This window comes from Miscanthus floridulus, chromosome 9 (genome assembly GCF_019320115.1).
Source record: "Miscanthus floridulus cultivar M001 chromosome 9, ASM1932011v1, whole genome shotgun sequence".
NCBI lineage: Eukaryota > Viridiplantae > Streptophyta > Magnoliopsida > Poales > Poaceae > Miscanthus > Miscanthus floridulus.
In genome coordinates this window covers 33,376,982-33,389,539 of record NC_089588.1, presented here as the reverse complement: position 1 = coordinate 33,389,539, position 12,558 = coordinate 33,376,982, and the positions used below count along the sequence as shown (strand labels likewise).

At 44.2% G+C, this 12,558-nt stretch overlaps 1 pseudogene; it reads right to left on the bottom strand.

Moving 5' to 3' along the window:
- Positions 1–5,203: 5,203 nt before the first annotated feature.
- Positions 5,204–11,685, bottom strand: LOC136481696 (wall-associated receptor kinase 2-like; annotated as a pseudogene).
- Between the last annotated feature and the right edge of the window lie 873 nt (positions 11,686–12,558).

The window sequence follows — 12,558 nt, the reverse complement described above, 5'->3', positions numbered from 1 at the left end:
GTGCATCTCCTCTCCATGCAACCTTTCCTTGACTAGTGTCTGCTAAATCTGGTTGATGCCCTATGAGTTTCTTCAAATCATCCTGTACATAATAAATCATGTTTTTTTTTAAAGAATACTAAGGAAATGAAGTTCTTCAAGTAAAGAACACGATATGAATATGTTTGCTAAGCTTTAGCCCGTACGGGAGTGGGAGTATGAGTTGACCATTTGCCTGCTGCTTACTGTATTTCAGTTGCGTGCAATTGAATGAATCAAATTAATTAATTACGTAGCTTGAGTTTGAGTAGTAAACCAACCTTGACAGCGACCGGCGATGTAAGGATTGCCTCCATAGCCGACCTCCCACTAATTCAAAAAATAATCTGACCTGGTCTTATGGAATTAAATTTGGATAACACACTTTAGCTGACAGGACCGCTCCTTAGCTGGATGGAACGTTAAAGCCAAGCTGTCATCTGTTGACCGTACTAGCCTAAGTGCCTAACCTTTACGGCTTTACCTGCCCAGTCGTGCAGAGTACTACCATTCCTAGCACCACATCTATTCAACCTTCATCCAAGATGAATCGTAAGGGGGCAAACATAACTCACCACAAATTCACATCACATTAGTGAACAGTAGTACTTAAGTGTTACAACACATTGTTTTACACATTATTAGTTTATGACATCCCACGCAAACCACTATCAACTCTACATCACAAGTCAGAAAACAATATAATTTATTTCATATATTATCCACAGCCCATGCCACGACCATGAATTATAGCTAGGGATGAAAATGGTACGGATATTTTCCGACCGTATTCGAAACCGAATCCGTTTAGAGGGGTTGAGATATGTCCGTATCCGAGTCCGGATATCCAACATCCGATACCGTATCCGTATCCGAATACTCAAATCGCATATTTATGATGTCGATATCCAATCGTATCCTATCCGACATAGTTGACACTATCCGTATTCGAATCCGAATCCGGACAGAAATATGAAAACAAATGTAATATCGGTGATATCCGTCCGTATCTGATCCGTTTTCATCCCTAATTATAGCTCACAAAAAGGACCCCTAATACTCCCAATCTATCGAGGGATTGGAAGCGTAGAAAAACCCACATGTAGGTCATCCTCACATGTAAAACAATATAATTTGTGTGCAGTTATTCTAGTTTTGGCCGTGTCGTGGCAGGCTCTGTGCGTGACCGTGAAATCGAGCAGAAGTGGAGCCTACTGCAACCTAACCACCCGGTGTTCCTTGGTGACCCACCCCTGCTCCGCGACAAACATGCGGTCACCCCAAATCTTATTGAGCGCGCGTGCGCCGATAAGATTAGCGTCACACACGCAAGGCCGTTCCTAGGGTGCGTGCAGCCTCAGCGATGGCGCAGGGCCTCCAATTCTGACAGGCTTCCAAGTATGTAGTACCATTACCTATATAGCTAAGCAGGCCGTATTTGTTTGATCCGTTCGTTGGCCTGGCCCAATAGCTTGGCCAATTAACCCAATAGAAAATGATTTCCCGTCCGGCCGCATGGACGTTTTGTCTCCCTGACTCTGCGATACTGCGATCCCAGTTCCCAAACTTCTTAGTCTCGCCGTCTCCTACCGCCCTGTGCCCAAATGTTGGACAAGATCGATTCTGAGCATATCATTGAAGATTCCATTTCAAAGAACACTAAAAGAATGATGCTATTCAAGTAAAGGTAATGCAACATAGATACCATTCATAACATATCTTATTGCAATATAATATATTCACTACCGGACTCAGTGAATTTGCCGAGTGCCAGGGGCACTCGGCAAAGCCCAATTTGCACTCGGCAAAGGCTTTGCCGAGTGCTGCACTCGGCAAAGAGCACTCGGCAAAAAAAGAGTCGGCAAAGACGTCTTTGCCGAGTGTCTTTTGTCGGGCACTCGGCAAAGTCTTTGCCGAGTGCCGACACTCGGCAAAGTTGGAACCGAAAAAAAAGCCGAAAAAATGGGAATTTTTACCCAAAAAAATGAATTTTTTTTTAATTGGTGGAGGCCCCCACCGGTCAGCGCCCATCCATCTCCGGCTTTTTTTGCGTAAATTTCACGGCTACGCGGCCGACGAGATTCGAACCCAAGACCTCCCGCTACGCACAAACCTCCTCTACCACTACACCACACTGTCACTTGTGTCTAGATTCCGTTTTAGTTCCCAATATATTATACTAAACCGAGTGTAAATTGCTTATTTGAGACCCTAAATGAATTCAAATCAAAAAGTGGTCAACTACAAAGTTTCATAACTTTTTGAGATCTACAATTTTCATTTAGTAAGTTTTTCCATCCGAGGTCGTTTGAAAAAATTGAATTTTAAATTTGAGAGATTCAAACGTAGTTTTGCATGATAAGATGATTTCAAATCAAAAAGTTGTCAACTACATAGTTTCATAACTTTTGAAGATCTACAATTTTCATTTAGGAAGTTTTTTCATCCGAGGTCGTTTGAAAAATTCAAATTTTAAAATTTTCAAATTCAAACGTCGTTTTTGCATGAAAAATGATTTCAAATCAAAATGTTGCCAACTACAAAATTTCATAACTTCTCAAGATCTACAAAGTTTATTTTGGTCATTTGTTCATCCGACATAGTGGTAGTAACATTGTTCACAAATCATATATATCTCTCTTCTATTTTCATGAAATTAATATGAGAGATGTATATTTTATGAATAACGTTATTGTCGCTTTGTCAAATGAAGAAATGACCAAAATAAACTTTGTAGATCTTGAGAAGTTATACAACTTTGTAGTTGAAAAGTTTTTCATTTGAATTCATTTAGGGCCTCAAAAATTGATTCGAAAAACTGATTTGCCGAGGGCCAAAAAAATGCACACGGCAAAATACCTCTTTGCCGAGTGCCAAAATATAGACACTCGGCAAAATACGGCCGAGTGTTAGAAAAAAGGCACTCGGCAAACTGAGAGTAAATTGCTTGTTTGAGGCCCTAAATGAATTCAAATCAAAAAGTGGTCAACTACAAAGTTTCATAACTTTTTGAGATCTACAATTTTCATTTAGTAAGTTTTTCCATCCGAGGTCGTTTGAAAAATTTGAATTTTAAATTTGAGAGATTCAAACATAGTTTTGCATGATAAGATGATTTCAAATCAAAAAGTTGTCAACTACATAGTTTCATAACTTTTGGAGATCTACAATTTTCATTTAGGAAGTTTTTTCATCCGAGGTCGTTTGAAAAATTCAAATTTTAAAATTTTCAAATTCAAACGTCGTTTTTGCATGACAAGATGATTTCAAATCAAAATGTTGCCAACTACAAAATTTCATAACTTATCAAGATCTATAAAGTTTATTTTGGTCATTTGTTCATCCGACGTAGTGGTAGTAACATTGTTCACAAATCTTATATATGTATCTTCTACTTTCATGAAATTAATATGAGAGATATGAGATATGTAGATTTTATGAACAACGTTATTGTCGCTTTGTCAAATGAAGAAATGACCAAAATAAACTTTGTAGATCTTGAGAAGTTATACAACTTTGTAGTTGAAAAGTTTTTCATTTGAATTCATTTAGGGCCTCAAAAATTGCTTCGAAAAAATGATTTGCCGAGGGCAAAAAAAAATGCACACGGCAAAAAGCTTCTTTGCCGAGTGCCAGAAAAAAACACTCGGCAAAGACGTATTTTGCCGTGTGTTTTTGTTTGCCGAGTGTATTTTATTTGGCACTCGGCAAACACGGTATTTGCCGAGTGCCCGATAAAATATACTCGGCAAAGCCACAGCACTCGGCAAATCGCCGGTTTCCGGTAGTGATTATATCGTACATCTTATTTTAGTCCTATTTTTTTCAAGTTAGTAGGCCTCATTTTTTAGTTTTGTACAAGATCTCGGATTTCCTCGGGACAGCCCTGGCACACATCAACGATAATGGGGAAAGAAGGGGCCGGGGGTGGGGCAACGGCGGGCGGTGGGCGGAACGGCCAGCAGCGAGGTCGCCGCGGCCAAGGCGGTGGATGAGGAGGCAACACAGTTAGGGTTTCACTTTTGTGACCATCTATGGCTGGCGGCTTTAGAAGAAGGGGCCTTGGGGCGGCCGCCGGCCCGACGGTGGTGGCAGGTTGAGGGGCGGTGAGCGAGGCGGCGGCGGCGGGGCCAAGCGGGCAGACGGAGATAACCGGTTGGGTCGGCGAGCTCCTCCATTGTGATTAGGGAAGGGTGGGTTCGTACGGCAGGGGTCGGCGGTGGGTGGGGAGGTCGTTGACTAGGTCGCCGGTGGGCTGGGCGACATACACCATGAGACAAAAAAGAGAGATGCAACTCCAAGAGCTCCCAAAATTGAATTTGTAAACTGCGTCCTCTCATGGTCGCCTCGAGCGCAAGCTGGGTCCTCGCGGCCAGCGCGTCGAGTGCTCTCATGGTCGCGTGGCGAGCGTGAGCAGCGTCCCGGCGGCCGGAGCCGCGAGGACGAGCAGCAGCATCTTGCCGTCCAGACTCGGAGGAGGGGAGAAGCATCTAAGTGGTTGACCACGGCGTGGATGCCGCGCTCGTCGCAGGAGCCGCGCCATGTGAATTCCTCTCATTTTCTCCGATTGGCAGTTTGCTCTCGGTGGCACGGATTGACCGTGGACCGACCGTGTTCGAATGAAAGATATCTTTTCTCACCAGCTACGCGCACGCACGCACACGGCTGCCCTTTTTTTTAAATTTAAATAGTTTAGCAAAAGTGTTCCGTGGGCCGGCGCACCTGGCTAAACAAGCAAACGGAGCACTCCTACTCGGCATCGACTATAGCCTTATGTAACAACTTCACACTGTTTTATTCCTGGCTGCGCATGGCGTCTGCGGTGATTCCTTCTTGGATTGATAAAATAAATTATATATAAATAAAATAGTGAACAATATATATAGAGGTGCATACATATGGGAAAGGCCTGACCCGTAGAAGACATCAAAAGGCAATATAGAAATGATTTTCAGTAACGAGAATTTTTTTGAATAGAGGTGGCTCAATCTACAGCTGATTCGTCAAGTCTGATTTGATCTGCTATATGGTTATCTTTATTAACTGGTGATATGGCTGAATCATGTGAACAAAACAAAAGCAATGGTACAAATAGAGGATCCAGTAGAATCATCATGCATAAAAATATTAGTACGAGAAGTGAACTAATCCCTTGTGCTACTGATGCACACGACACAGAGCTATGCTATCTAGGATACCTCGCCGACATCATCATCTCTTGCTCCAAACTGTATCTTCTACTAGATTCCTTAAATCTCTGCCCTTCACTAGTCCATGATGGATAGTATCCCCCAATGCTACCATTCACAAATTCCTCAGTTACCATATCATCTTTCTTGTACTTTTTGTTGGAACCTTGTTGAAGTCCTTCTAGTGTAAGTTCAACCTGTCGCATCGTTGGTCTTTCTTCACCTCTTATGTTTATACAGGATGCTGCAAGCATAACAACTTGTTGTACTTCTGTGCCTCCTTCCTCTAGAACCTGTGGATCCATTATCTGGTCAAGGTTTCTAGAGGCAAGCAGATTGAGGAAATGTGGAACAAGGCCACCATATTCACTGGACAAATGTGAACAAGTTGGTTTCTTCCTGGTGAGTAGCTCCACGAGAATTACACCAAAGCTATAAACATCACTTTTCTCGGTAAGACGACCGGTTTGAAAGCACTCTGGATCCAAGTATCCGAATGTTCCCTGTATCCTTGTTGTCAACCCTGTGTTGTCTATCGGAATGTACCTTGAAGCTCCAAAGTCGGATATCTTTGATGTCATTGTATCATCAAGAAGTATGTTACTAGACTTGATGTCTCTATGGATTATTGGGATTGAAACTGACGAGTGAAGATAGGCGAGAGAAGTAGCTATTTCAGTTGCGATCCTCAGCCTATTGCTCCATGAAAGTGAGCTTTCTTGGCCTTCAATATGAAGATGGTGATAAAGGGTCCCATTGGGAATAAACTCATACACCAACAGTGGCACCTCAGTCTCTAGGCAACATCCAAAGAGTTTACCACATTCTTATGGTTGATCTGTGAGAGGATTGCTACCCTCATTTATGAACTCATCTATTTCTTTCTTCATGGTAATCTTTGACTTTTTGATGGCCACGACATGTAAATCTGATAGTATTCCTTTGTAAACAGTACCATGCCCTCCGCCACCAATCTCACGAGCTGTGTCGAAGTTGTTTGTGGCCTTTGCAAGCTCATCCAATGGTATTATCATCCTTTCTGCAATGTCTGCCTTTTGGGACAACAGCTGTTGCAACAATTGTCCACGATTTTGCTTGAAGTACTTTTGTTTCTGTACTTTTATCTTGCGTTGTTTAAACTTGCGGAGTAGGAAAAATAAACCCAGAACTATCAGAAGGAGCGCTGGGCCACTAGCAACTGACAAACCAATAATTAAACCTGAAAATGTACATACACATACACTATTATGATCATTTTTGCAAGCTACTAATGTACGTACAATGTCAGCAGAAGGATCCAGTGGCTCTCACCTGTTGGGGCCTTGTTGACGACGCAGCCGGCGTGCTCATAAGCGTTGCCGTGCATTCTTGGCGGGCACCGGCACTCGTAGTGTCCACGCAAATTGTGGCAGTAGCCGCCCAAGCATGATTTGCGTATCGCCGGGTCGTTACACTCGTCAATATCTGTAGCCAATAATGATGGACAATAGAGAACAATGGAAGCCATTCCAAAGAACTATAAACGTACTAGTGAATAGAGATATCCACGAGGAGGAATGTGTACTCGGGTAAAAGCATTAGTGACCTTGGCATCCATTGGCGACGTAAGGGTTGCCGTCGTAGCCCTTGGAGCAGTGGCACGTAAAGCCTCCATTCTCTTGTCGGCAGTCACTGTTCTCACTCTTGCAAAGGCGGCTGGACACGTCCGATGGGCACTTGCCTGAGTTGTCGGCAGCAGGCGCTGACAAGCCTTGTTTAACAGCCCATTGGAGAACAACGGGAGATGACATGTAACCGATAAACTGTTCATACATGTTGAAGATCTTGTACCACTGATCAGTCAACCCCACCTCCGAGACAAACGCCAACGCGAAGTTCCACGACCGATTACCATATTGATGATGGCTGATGTTCTTATTGAGCACTTTGAATTCCACTCTCTTGGGCGTGCTGCCTGCAGAGATGGGCGCATGGCAGCAGCCATCGTGGCCGGAGCAGTACCCCGCGGTGGCTTTGTGTTGGGACCGGCGACGGCCCACCAGCACCACGATCTCCGCCGGAGGTGCTGCAGACAGCTCGGCTGATGATACTATCGCTGGTGTTACTACTGCTGCTGTTTCTGTACTCCCCGTGGAGGTTGGCACGCATGTCCCACCCGGACATGACGATGAACTCGTTCCTGGTCGACAGCACATAGGGCTCGCCGATGTCTGGGAGGCTAACGTCAGCCAGAAGGTAGGTGTAGTTGATCACCGTGTGATCGACGACGGTGATCATGTTGGTGTAGCTGTTGTGATGGATGACGTGCACTGTGGAGTTGCGCAAGGAGATGTGGACGACCTGGAGGGTGCCGTTGCCGTTGCCGTGGAGAAGCAGCCGCGGGGGATTGTGGCTTGTGTCGCAGGTGGTGTTGAACCCAGGCCAGTAGCAGCGGGAGGGCCCAAAGCCGAAGGGGTACGGAACGCTCACGTCGCCGCAGCTGGTGTTGCAGCCGATCGGCCCCCGAACCACGGTAGGCGACAGCGCATCTGCTGCAAATAAATCAATTAATGTAAGATACCGCTGTGTCTGTGTGTGCAACCAGTGCGACTCCGGGGTGCTTTTGTACTTAATTAATACTGACCTTTGTTGAAATTATAGTCGACGCAGCCACCTTCGACGTCGGGTTCGCCGTAAGTTCCTTGCGGGCACTGGCAATCATATGACCCGATCGTGTTGATGCATACACCGAAGCACACTCTATATTCACCCAGGAACTTGCACTCGTCGACATCTGGAGCCAATCAACCCACGAAATCACACATGATAGAAATTTATCTGTATCTATATGTATATACCTAATATTAAAGGTGTGGTGATTCCATCAGTCTTTTTTTTAGTTTCCAAAGTGCCCCTGCGCACTCTCTATCCCGTATATGTCCAAACTCACGACACATTCTCATACAAGTTGGGGAAAAAAACAGACGTTCAACATTGTTAAGGAGTCCGATTGCAAGACATATTAGGTTCCATTGCAACATACGGACGTGTTTGCTAGTCTAATATTAAACTGAGAAGGTATTCTGCTGTTCGTCTTTTTTTACTACCACAATGCCCTCACGCCCCTTTCTATCCCACATGTGACCTACTGACTCACGACTCGAGATCATACTAGTTAGAACAACACACGTCGAGTAGCAGTATAATGTCGTATTCCAAGACACATCAAACAATGTTACAAAATTTTATTCCAAAACTTTTGGAGCAGTTGATGATTGTTGAATAAATTTCCAAACCGTAAATCGTCCAGGTAACCGCACAACAAGTTGTACGTTTCGTTAAAATGCATGGCCACACATTTGGTAGTAAGACTAATCCATCATGCGAGCTTTTGCAAGGAGACCAATAACATTTCAAAATTTTAATTTATTAGTTGCCTTATATTTTTTAATCTAAAGAGTTGACCTAAAACTCTTGCGCTTATTATAGAATCTACTAACTCTCTTTTGGTATGAAAATAAAGTTTTTAGGTCATATACTGCACAAGTACTAAAATGGCAACAATTTTAAAATCAGCACCATGTGACTTAAAATCTGTGGTCAAACTCAAAGTGAGATCTAAAATATGGTAGCAGTGCTGACCTTAGGAAGATAATATTATTTGCTGGGAATAAATATTAATGACCAGTTAGTTATAGCCACGTTTGTTGTGTATTGACCTCCACCACTTCTCCAGATGTTTGAATTTTCTTATATGTGAATTATATCTTAATAATATTCCTTAATTATAAAAAGGTTCTTACGATCATACTACAAATATAGATATGTAAAACATTTCAGTTACAGTATGAATTTACCTAAAATATCTACATAAACTATATGTCATGGTTATTTATATAATTTTTAAATGATTTGTTAGTTCCATTATTGTATGAGTTGTTAACAAAATATGATTCATGATTGCTAAAACATAACATGTATATTTACTACGCAAGCATGTGTGTACTTGATGTACATTTTGGTGCAATATGTATGTTTAGTTTAATTAGTTTTTAAGATATTAACATAAATGAGTAATGTAGAAACGCATATATTCACAATTTATGGTTGTTTAAAAATTTTGTGTAATAGAAGATGTTGGTAGATCATATATAGATTGAGAGGATATTAGGTTTTTTAATAGTGGTCGAAGTTGTGATTAAGATGCAAATTTAAGTGGTTAAGTAGTTTAACTATCATAATGGTAGGTCAGCAATTAGATGCAACTATAGGGTTACATTAAATTGTGTTTCCTAATGGTATAGGTGGGTAATTTATAGATATATCCATTGGTTACTTTATCCTAGTTTCTTCACGATGCTGATGTGGACATTGATTTATAAAATAGAATAGGTCCAGTGTATATTATTATTAATGGTGGTTAGAGTCTACCAATTGATGTCCCTGTAATTCTGGTTTTATGAGAATTTGTAGGATTTATTTTTCTCATGCATGTAAGGATTAATGTGGAGGCTTCATTGGGGACCGCTAGTCACAATAAATAGGATTTTTTTTTCTAGCGTAATAAGCTCTTGTTCCATCCATATCTTTAACATCATAACCTATATTTTAGCTTTCAACTTGTAATCCTAATGTTGTTGCAACCATTTATCCATATAATATGTTGAAACCCTAGTGTTTATTGTGTGTTTTATTTGGAAATTTTAATTTTCATTTTATTAAAAAAGAGTCTAGGTCCTACGTTACATTCACTACTACAATTTTTTCGCCAACACCATTTTAACCATTGGTTTTGTAAAACCAGCTGGTGGTGATTTTCATCGTCTGTCCATAATATGGGACCGTTTCAATACAGGCGGGGTTTACTCACCCGCGTGTCACCCCACATTTGGCATCCTGGTAGGGGCTCGGATCAACAGACCAACTGGTCTCCTATGTGCTTCTTTTCTCCCACGGACCAACTGGTCTCTTATAACTGATGCGTGAGTGGCGATGGGCTCAACGGTCGGCCAACATGCTCATCATCAAGGCTCACCGAGTTTCTTTTTATTAATTTTAAAAATCCTTATCACCATTAATTGACCGGCAATACGAGCCTATGGTGATATTCCATTATCAGTACTTATTGCAACCAGAGATGATAACCTAGCGGTAATAATTCATTATCACGCTGATTGGAATTGGCGGTGATGACCATAGTTATCACCGCCCACATTCATCACCACCAAGTGACGAAACTGATGGTGATGAGCATTCTGTATTATTCATTCTTAGCTACGACAACACTGTGCAAGCTAAAGCAACAATAACTTATATTAGTATATACATGTAGATTTAGGAGATATTTTTCTATATTTTTTTATAAGGAGGTCTCGATACTTTTTTTTTTTTTCTGATTTAAGGGTTTATAAAGACGCACGCATATAGGATCGAGATAGGACTAGGAGTAATGTAATTTTTTACTTGCAAATGGACGGGACTGTAGGAAGGAAGTAGTACTGGAGCTACTAAGTTGCAATGATACTAACCTTGGCAACCCGCCGGCGAGGTAGGGTTGCCGTCGTAACCAGGGTCGCAGAGGCACGCGTAGCCCGGGTCCAGGGCCAAGCATTCGCTGTGCTCGCTCTTGCAGACCATGCGCTGTACATCTTGGCTGCAGCTACCGTTGCCTTCACTGCGGGGCGGCAGGCCCCTGCCTGACCCGAAATCGAGGAGAAGCGGAACCTCCTGGAATCCGTCCACCGGCCGTTCCTTTTCGAACCCACCCCTGCTGGGCGACGAACACGGTCACCGCCTCATCAAGTGTCTGCTCCACGGTGTTGGTTACCAGTACCACCGTAGAGCCACCTGGCCTGTACTCCATTGCGCACGGGCACGCCGCTGGAAGTGAGGGGCGCCAGGCAGCAGCCCGACGTGCCGCTGCAGACCTTGTCTGTTACCTCGCCGCTGAAGTAGCCGCCGCGGTCGCTCTTGGTGCAGAAGGAGGCACAGCCGCTGACGATCTTGGTGGTTCGTTTCCCCTATGATGTCCCGGAAATCGTCGCCATCACGTTGCACCCGCCGACGGCGAGCTCGTTCCCGGCCGACAGCAGGTAGCCGTGCTCCCTGAAGCCGTGGCCGAACTCGAGGGAGCCATTCCAGCCGGGCGAAGTTAGGCCGTCGCCGGTTATGTTTATGATGAAGCCGGCGCGCATGACGCGCACGGTTCGATTAGAGAGAGAGATCTCGGCGACCCGGAGGCTGCCGTCGCCGAGCAGCAGCCGCGGGGGGTGGTGGCTGTCGCTGGTGTCGCAGGTGAGGTTGAGCCCCGGCCAGTAGCAGTGGGGAGGGCCCAAAGCCGAAGGGGTACGGCACGCTAACGTTGCCGCAGGTGGTGCTGCAGCCGGGCTGCCCCGGTGGCGGCGCCGCAGCTGCTTCGGCCGAGAGCTGCAAACGCCGCCATCGCCATCAGCGCCGCCGCCGCAGCTGGTAATAGGACAGCTGCAGAGATTGGCGCCATATGGAGGAGTATGTGCTACCTACGGCGCATCGCATCTGGTGAACTGCCATTGTGGATTGTGCTACAGTAGTGATGAGATGCGAGCACCGGGAGGGTATATATGTGTGCCGTTTATGATGGACGCGCGTTCCAGGCCAAGGCCATGGCCAGGGGTGAACGTGTTCCCATGACAGATCATCGATCGATCTCTCACCTACCACAACGCGTGCTGCATGCAAGCACGCGGCTGTCTCTGCCACCGGCCTGCCTTCCCAAGCTAGCGGCCCTTAAACTTAGCTTGTTTGCTGGTCGCGACAAGCACACTTTAGCCTAAACAAATCGAGTATTGGAGTGTCCGACTACTCGCCAGCTGGCAGACCGACAAGCTTTACCCTACAGTCTACAGACCTGACAGTTTTATTTGCTGGGCATGGCGCCTGCATGCAGTGATTCTTTCCGAGAAACACCGCTTCAAATACTATAGTACTTAGGCTAAGGACATGCATGTGAAGGGGCTGACGAGAGATAAAAATCCAAGGCACTGGCTAGCGTCGGCGCCCAAGTAACCTGCCTGCCACATCTCTCCAACTTACTCACCACCTTATCAGTGCCTCCGACAGACTAATCACCTTAAGGGCTTAGCCGGTTCATCTCTAATCCAAGAAGATTACAGGAAATTGGTGGGGATTTTAAGGTGTAGGGATAAAATCTCTCACAATCCCCTCTCAATCCTCTCGGATTGGAGCTAACCGAACAAGTCCTAAAGGTTTATTTGCAAGTTAAATTGTCAAATTGTTGTAAGTTTGACCAAATTTATAAAGCCCTAAAGGTTTATTTCCATCCAAGATTTTTTGAAAATTTTAAAATTTCAATCTTAACTAGGGAAATTTAAAA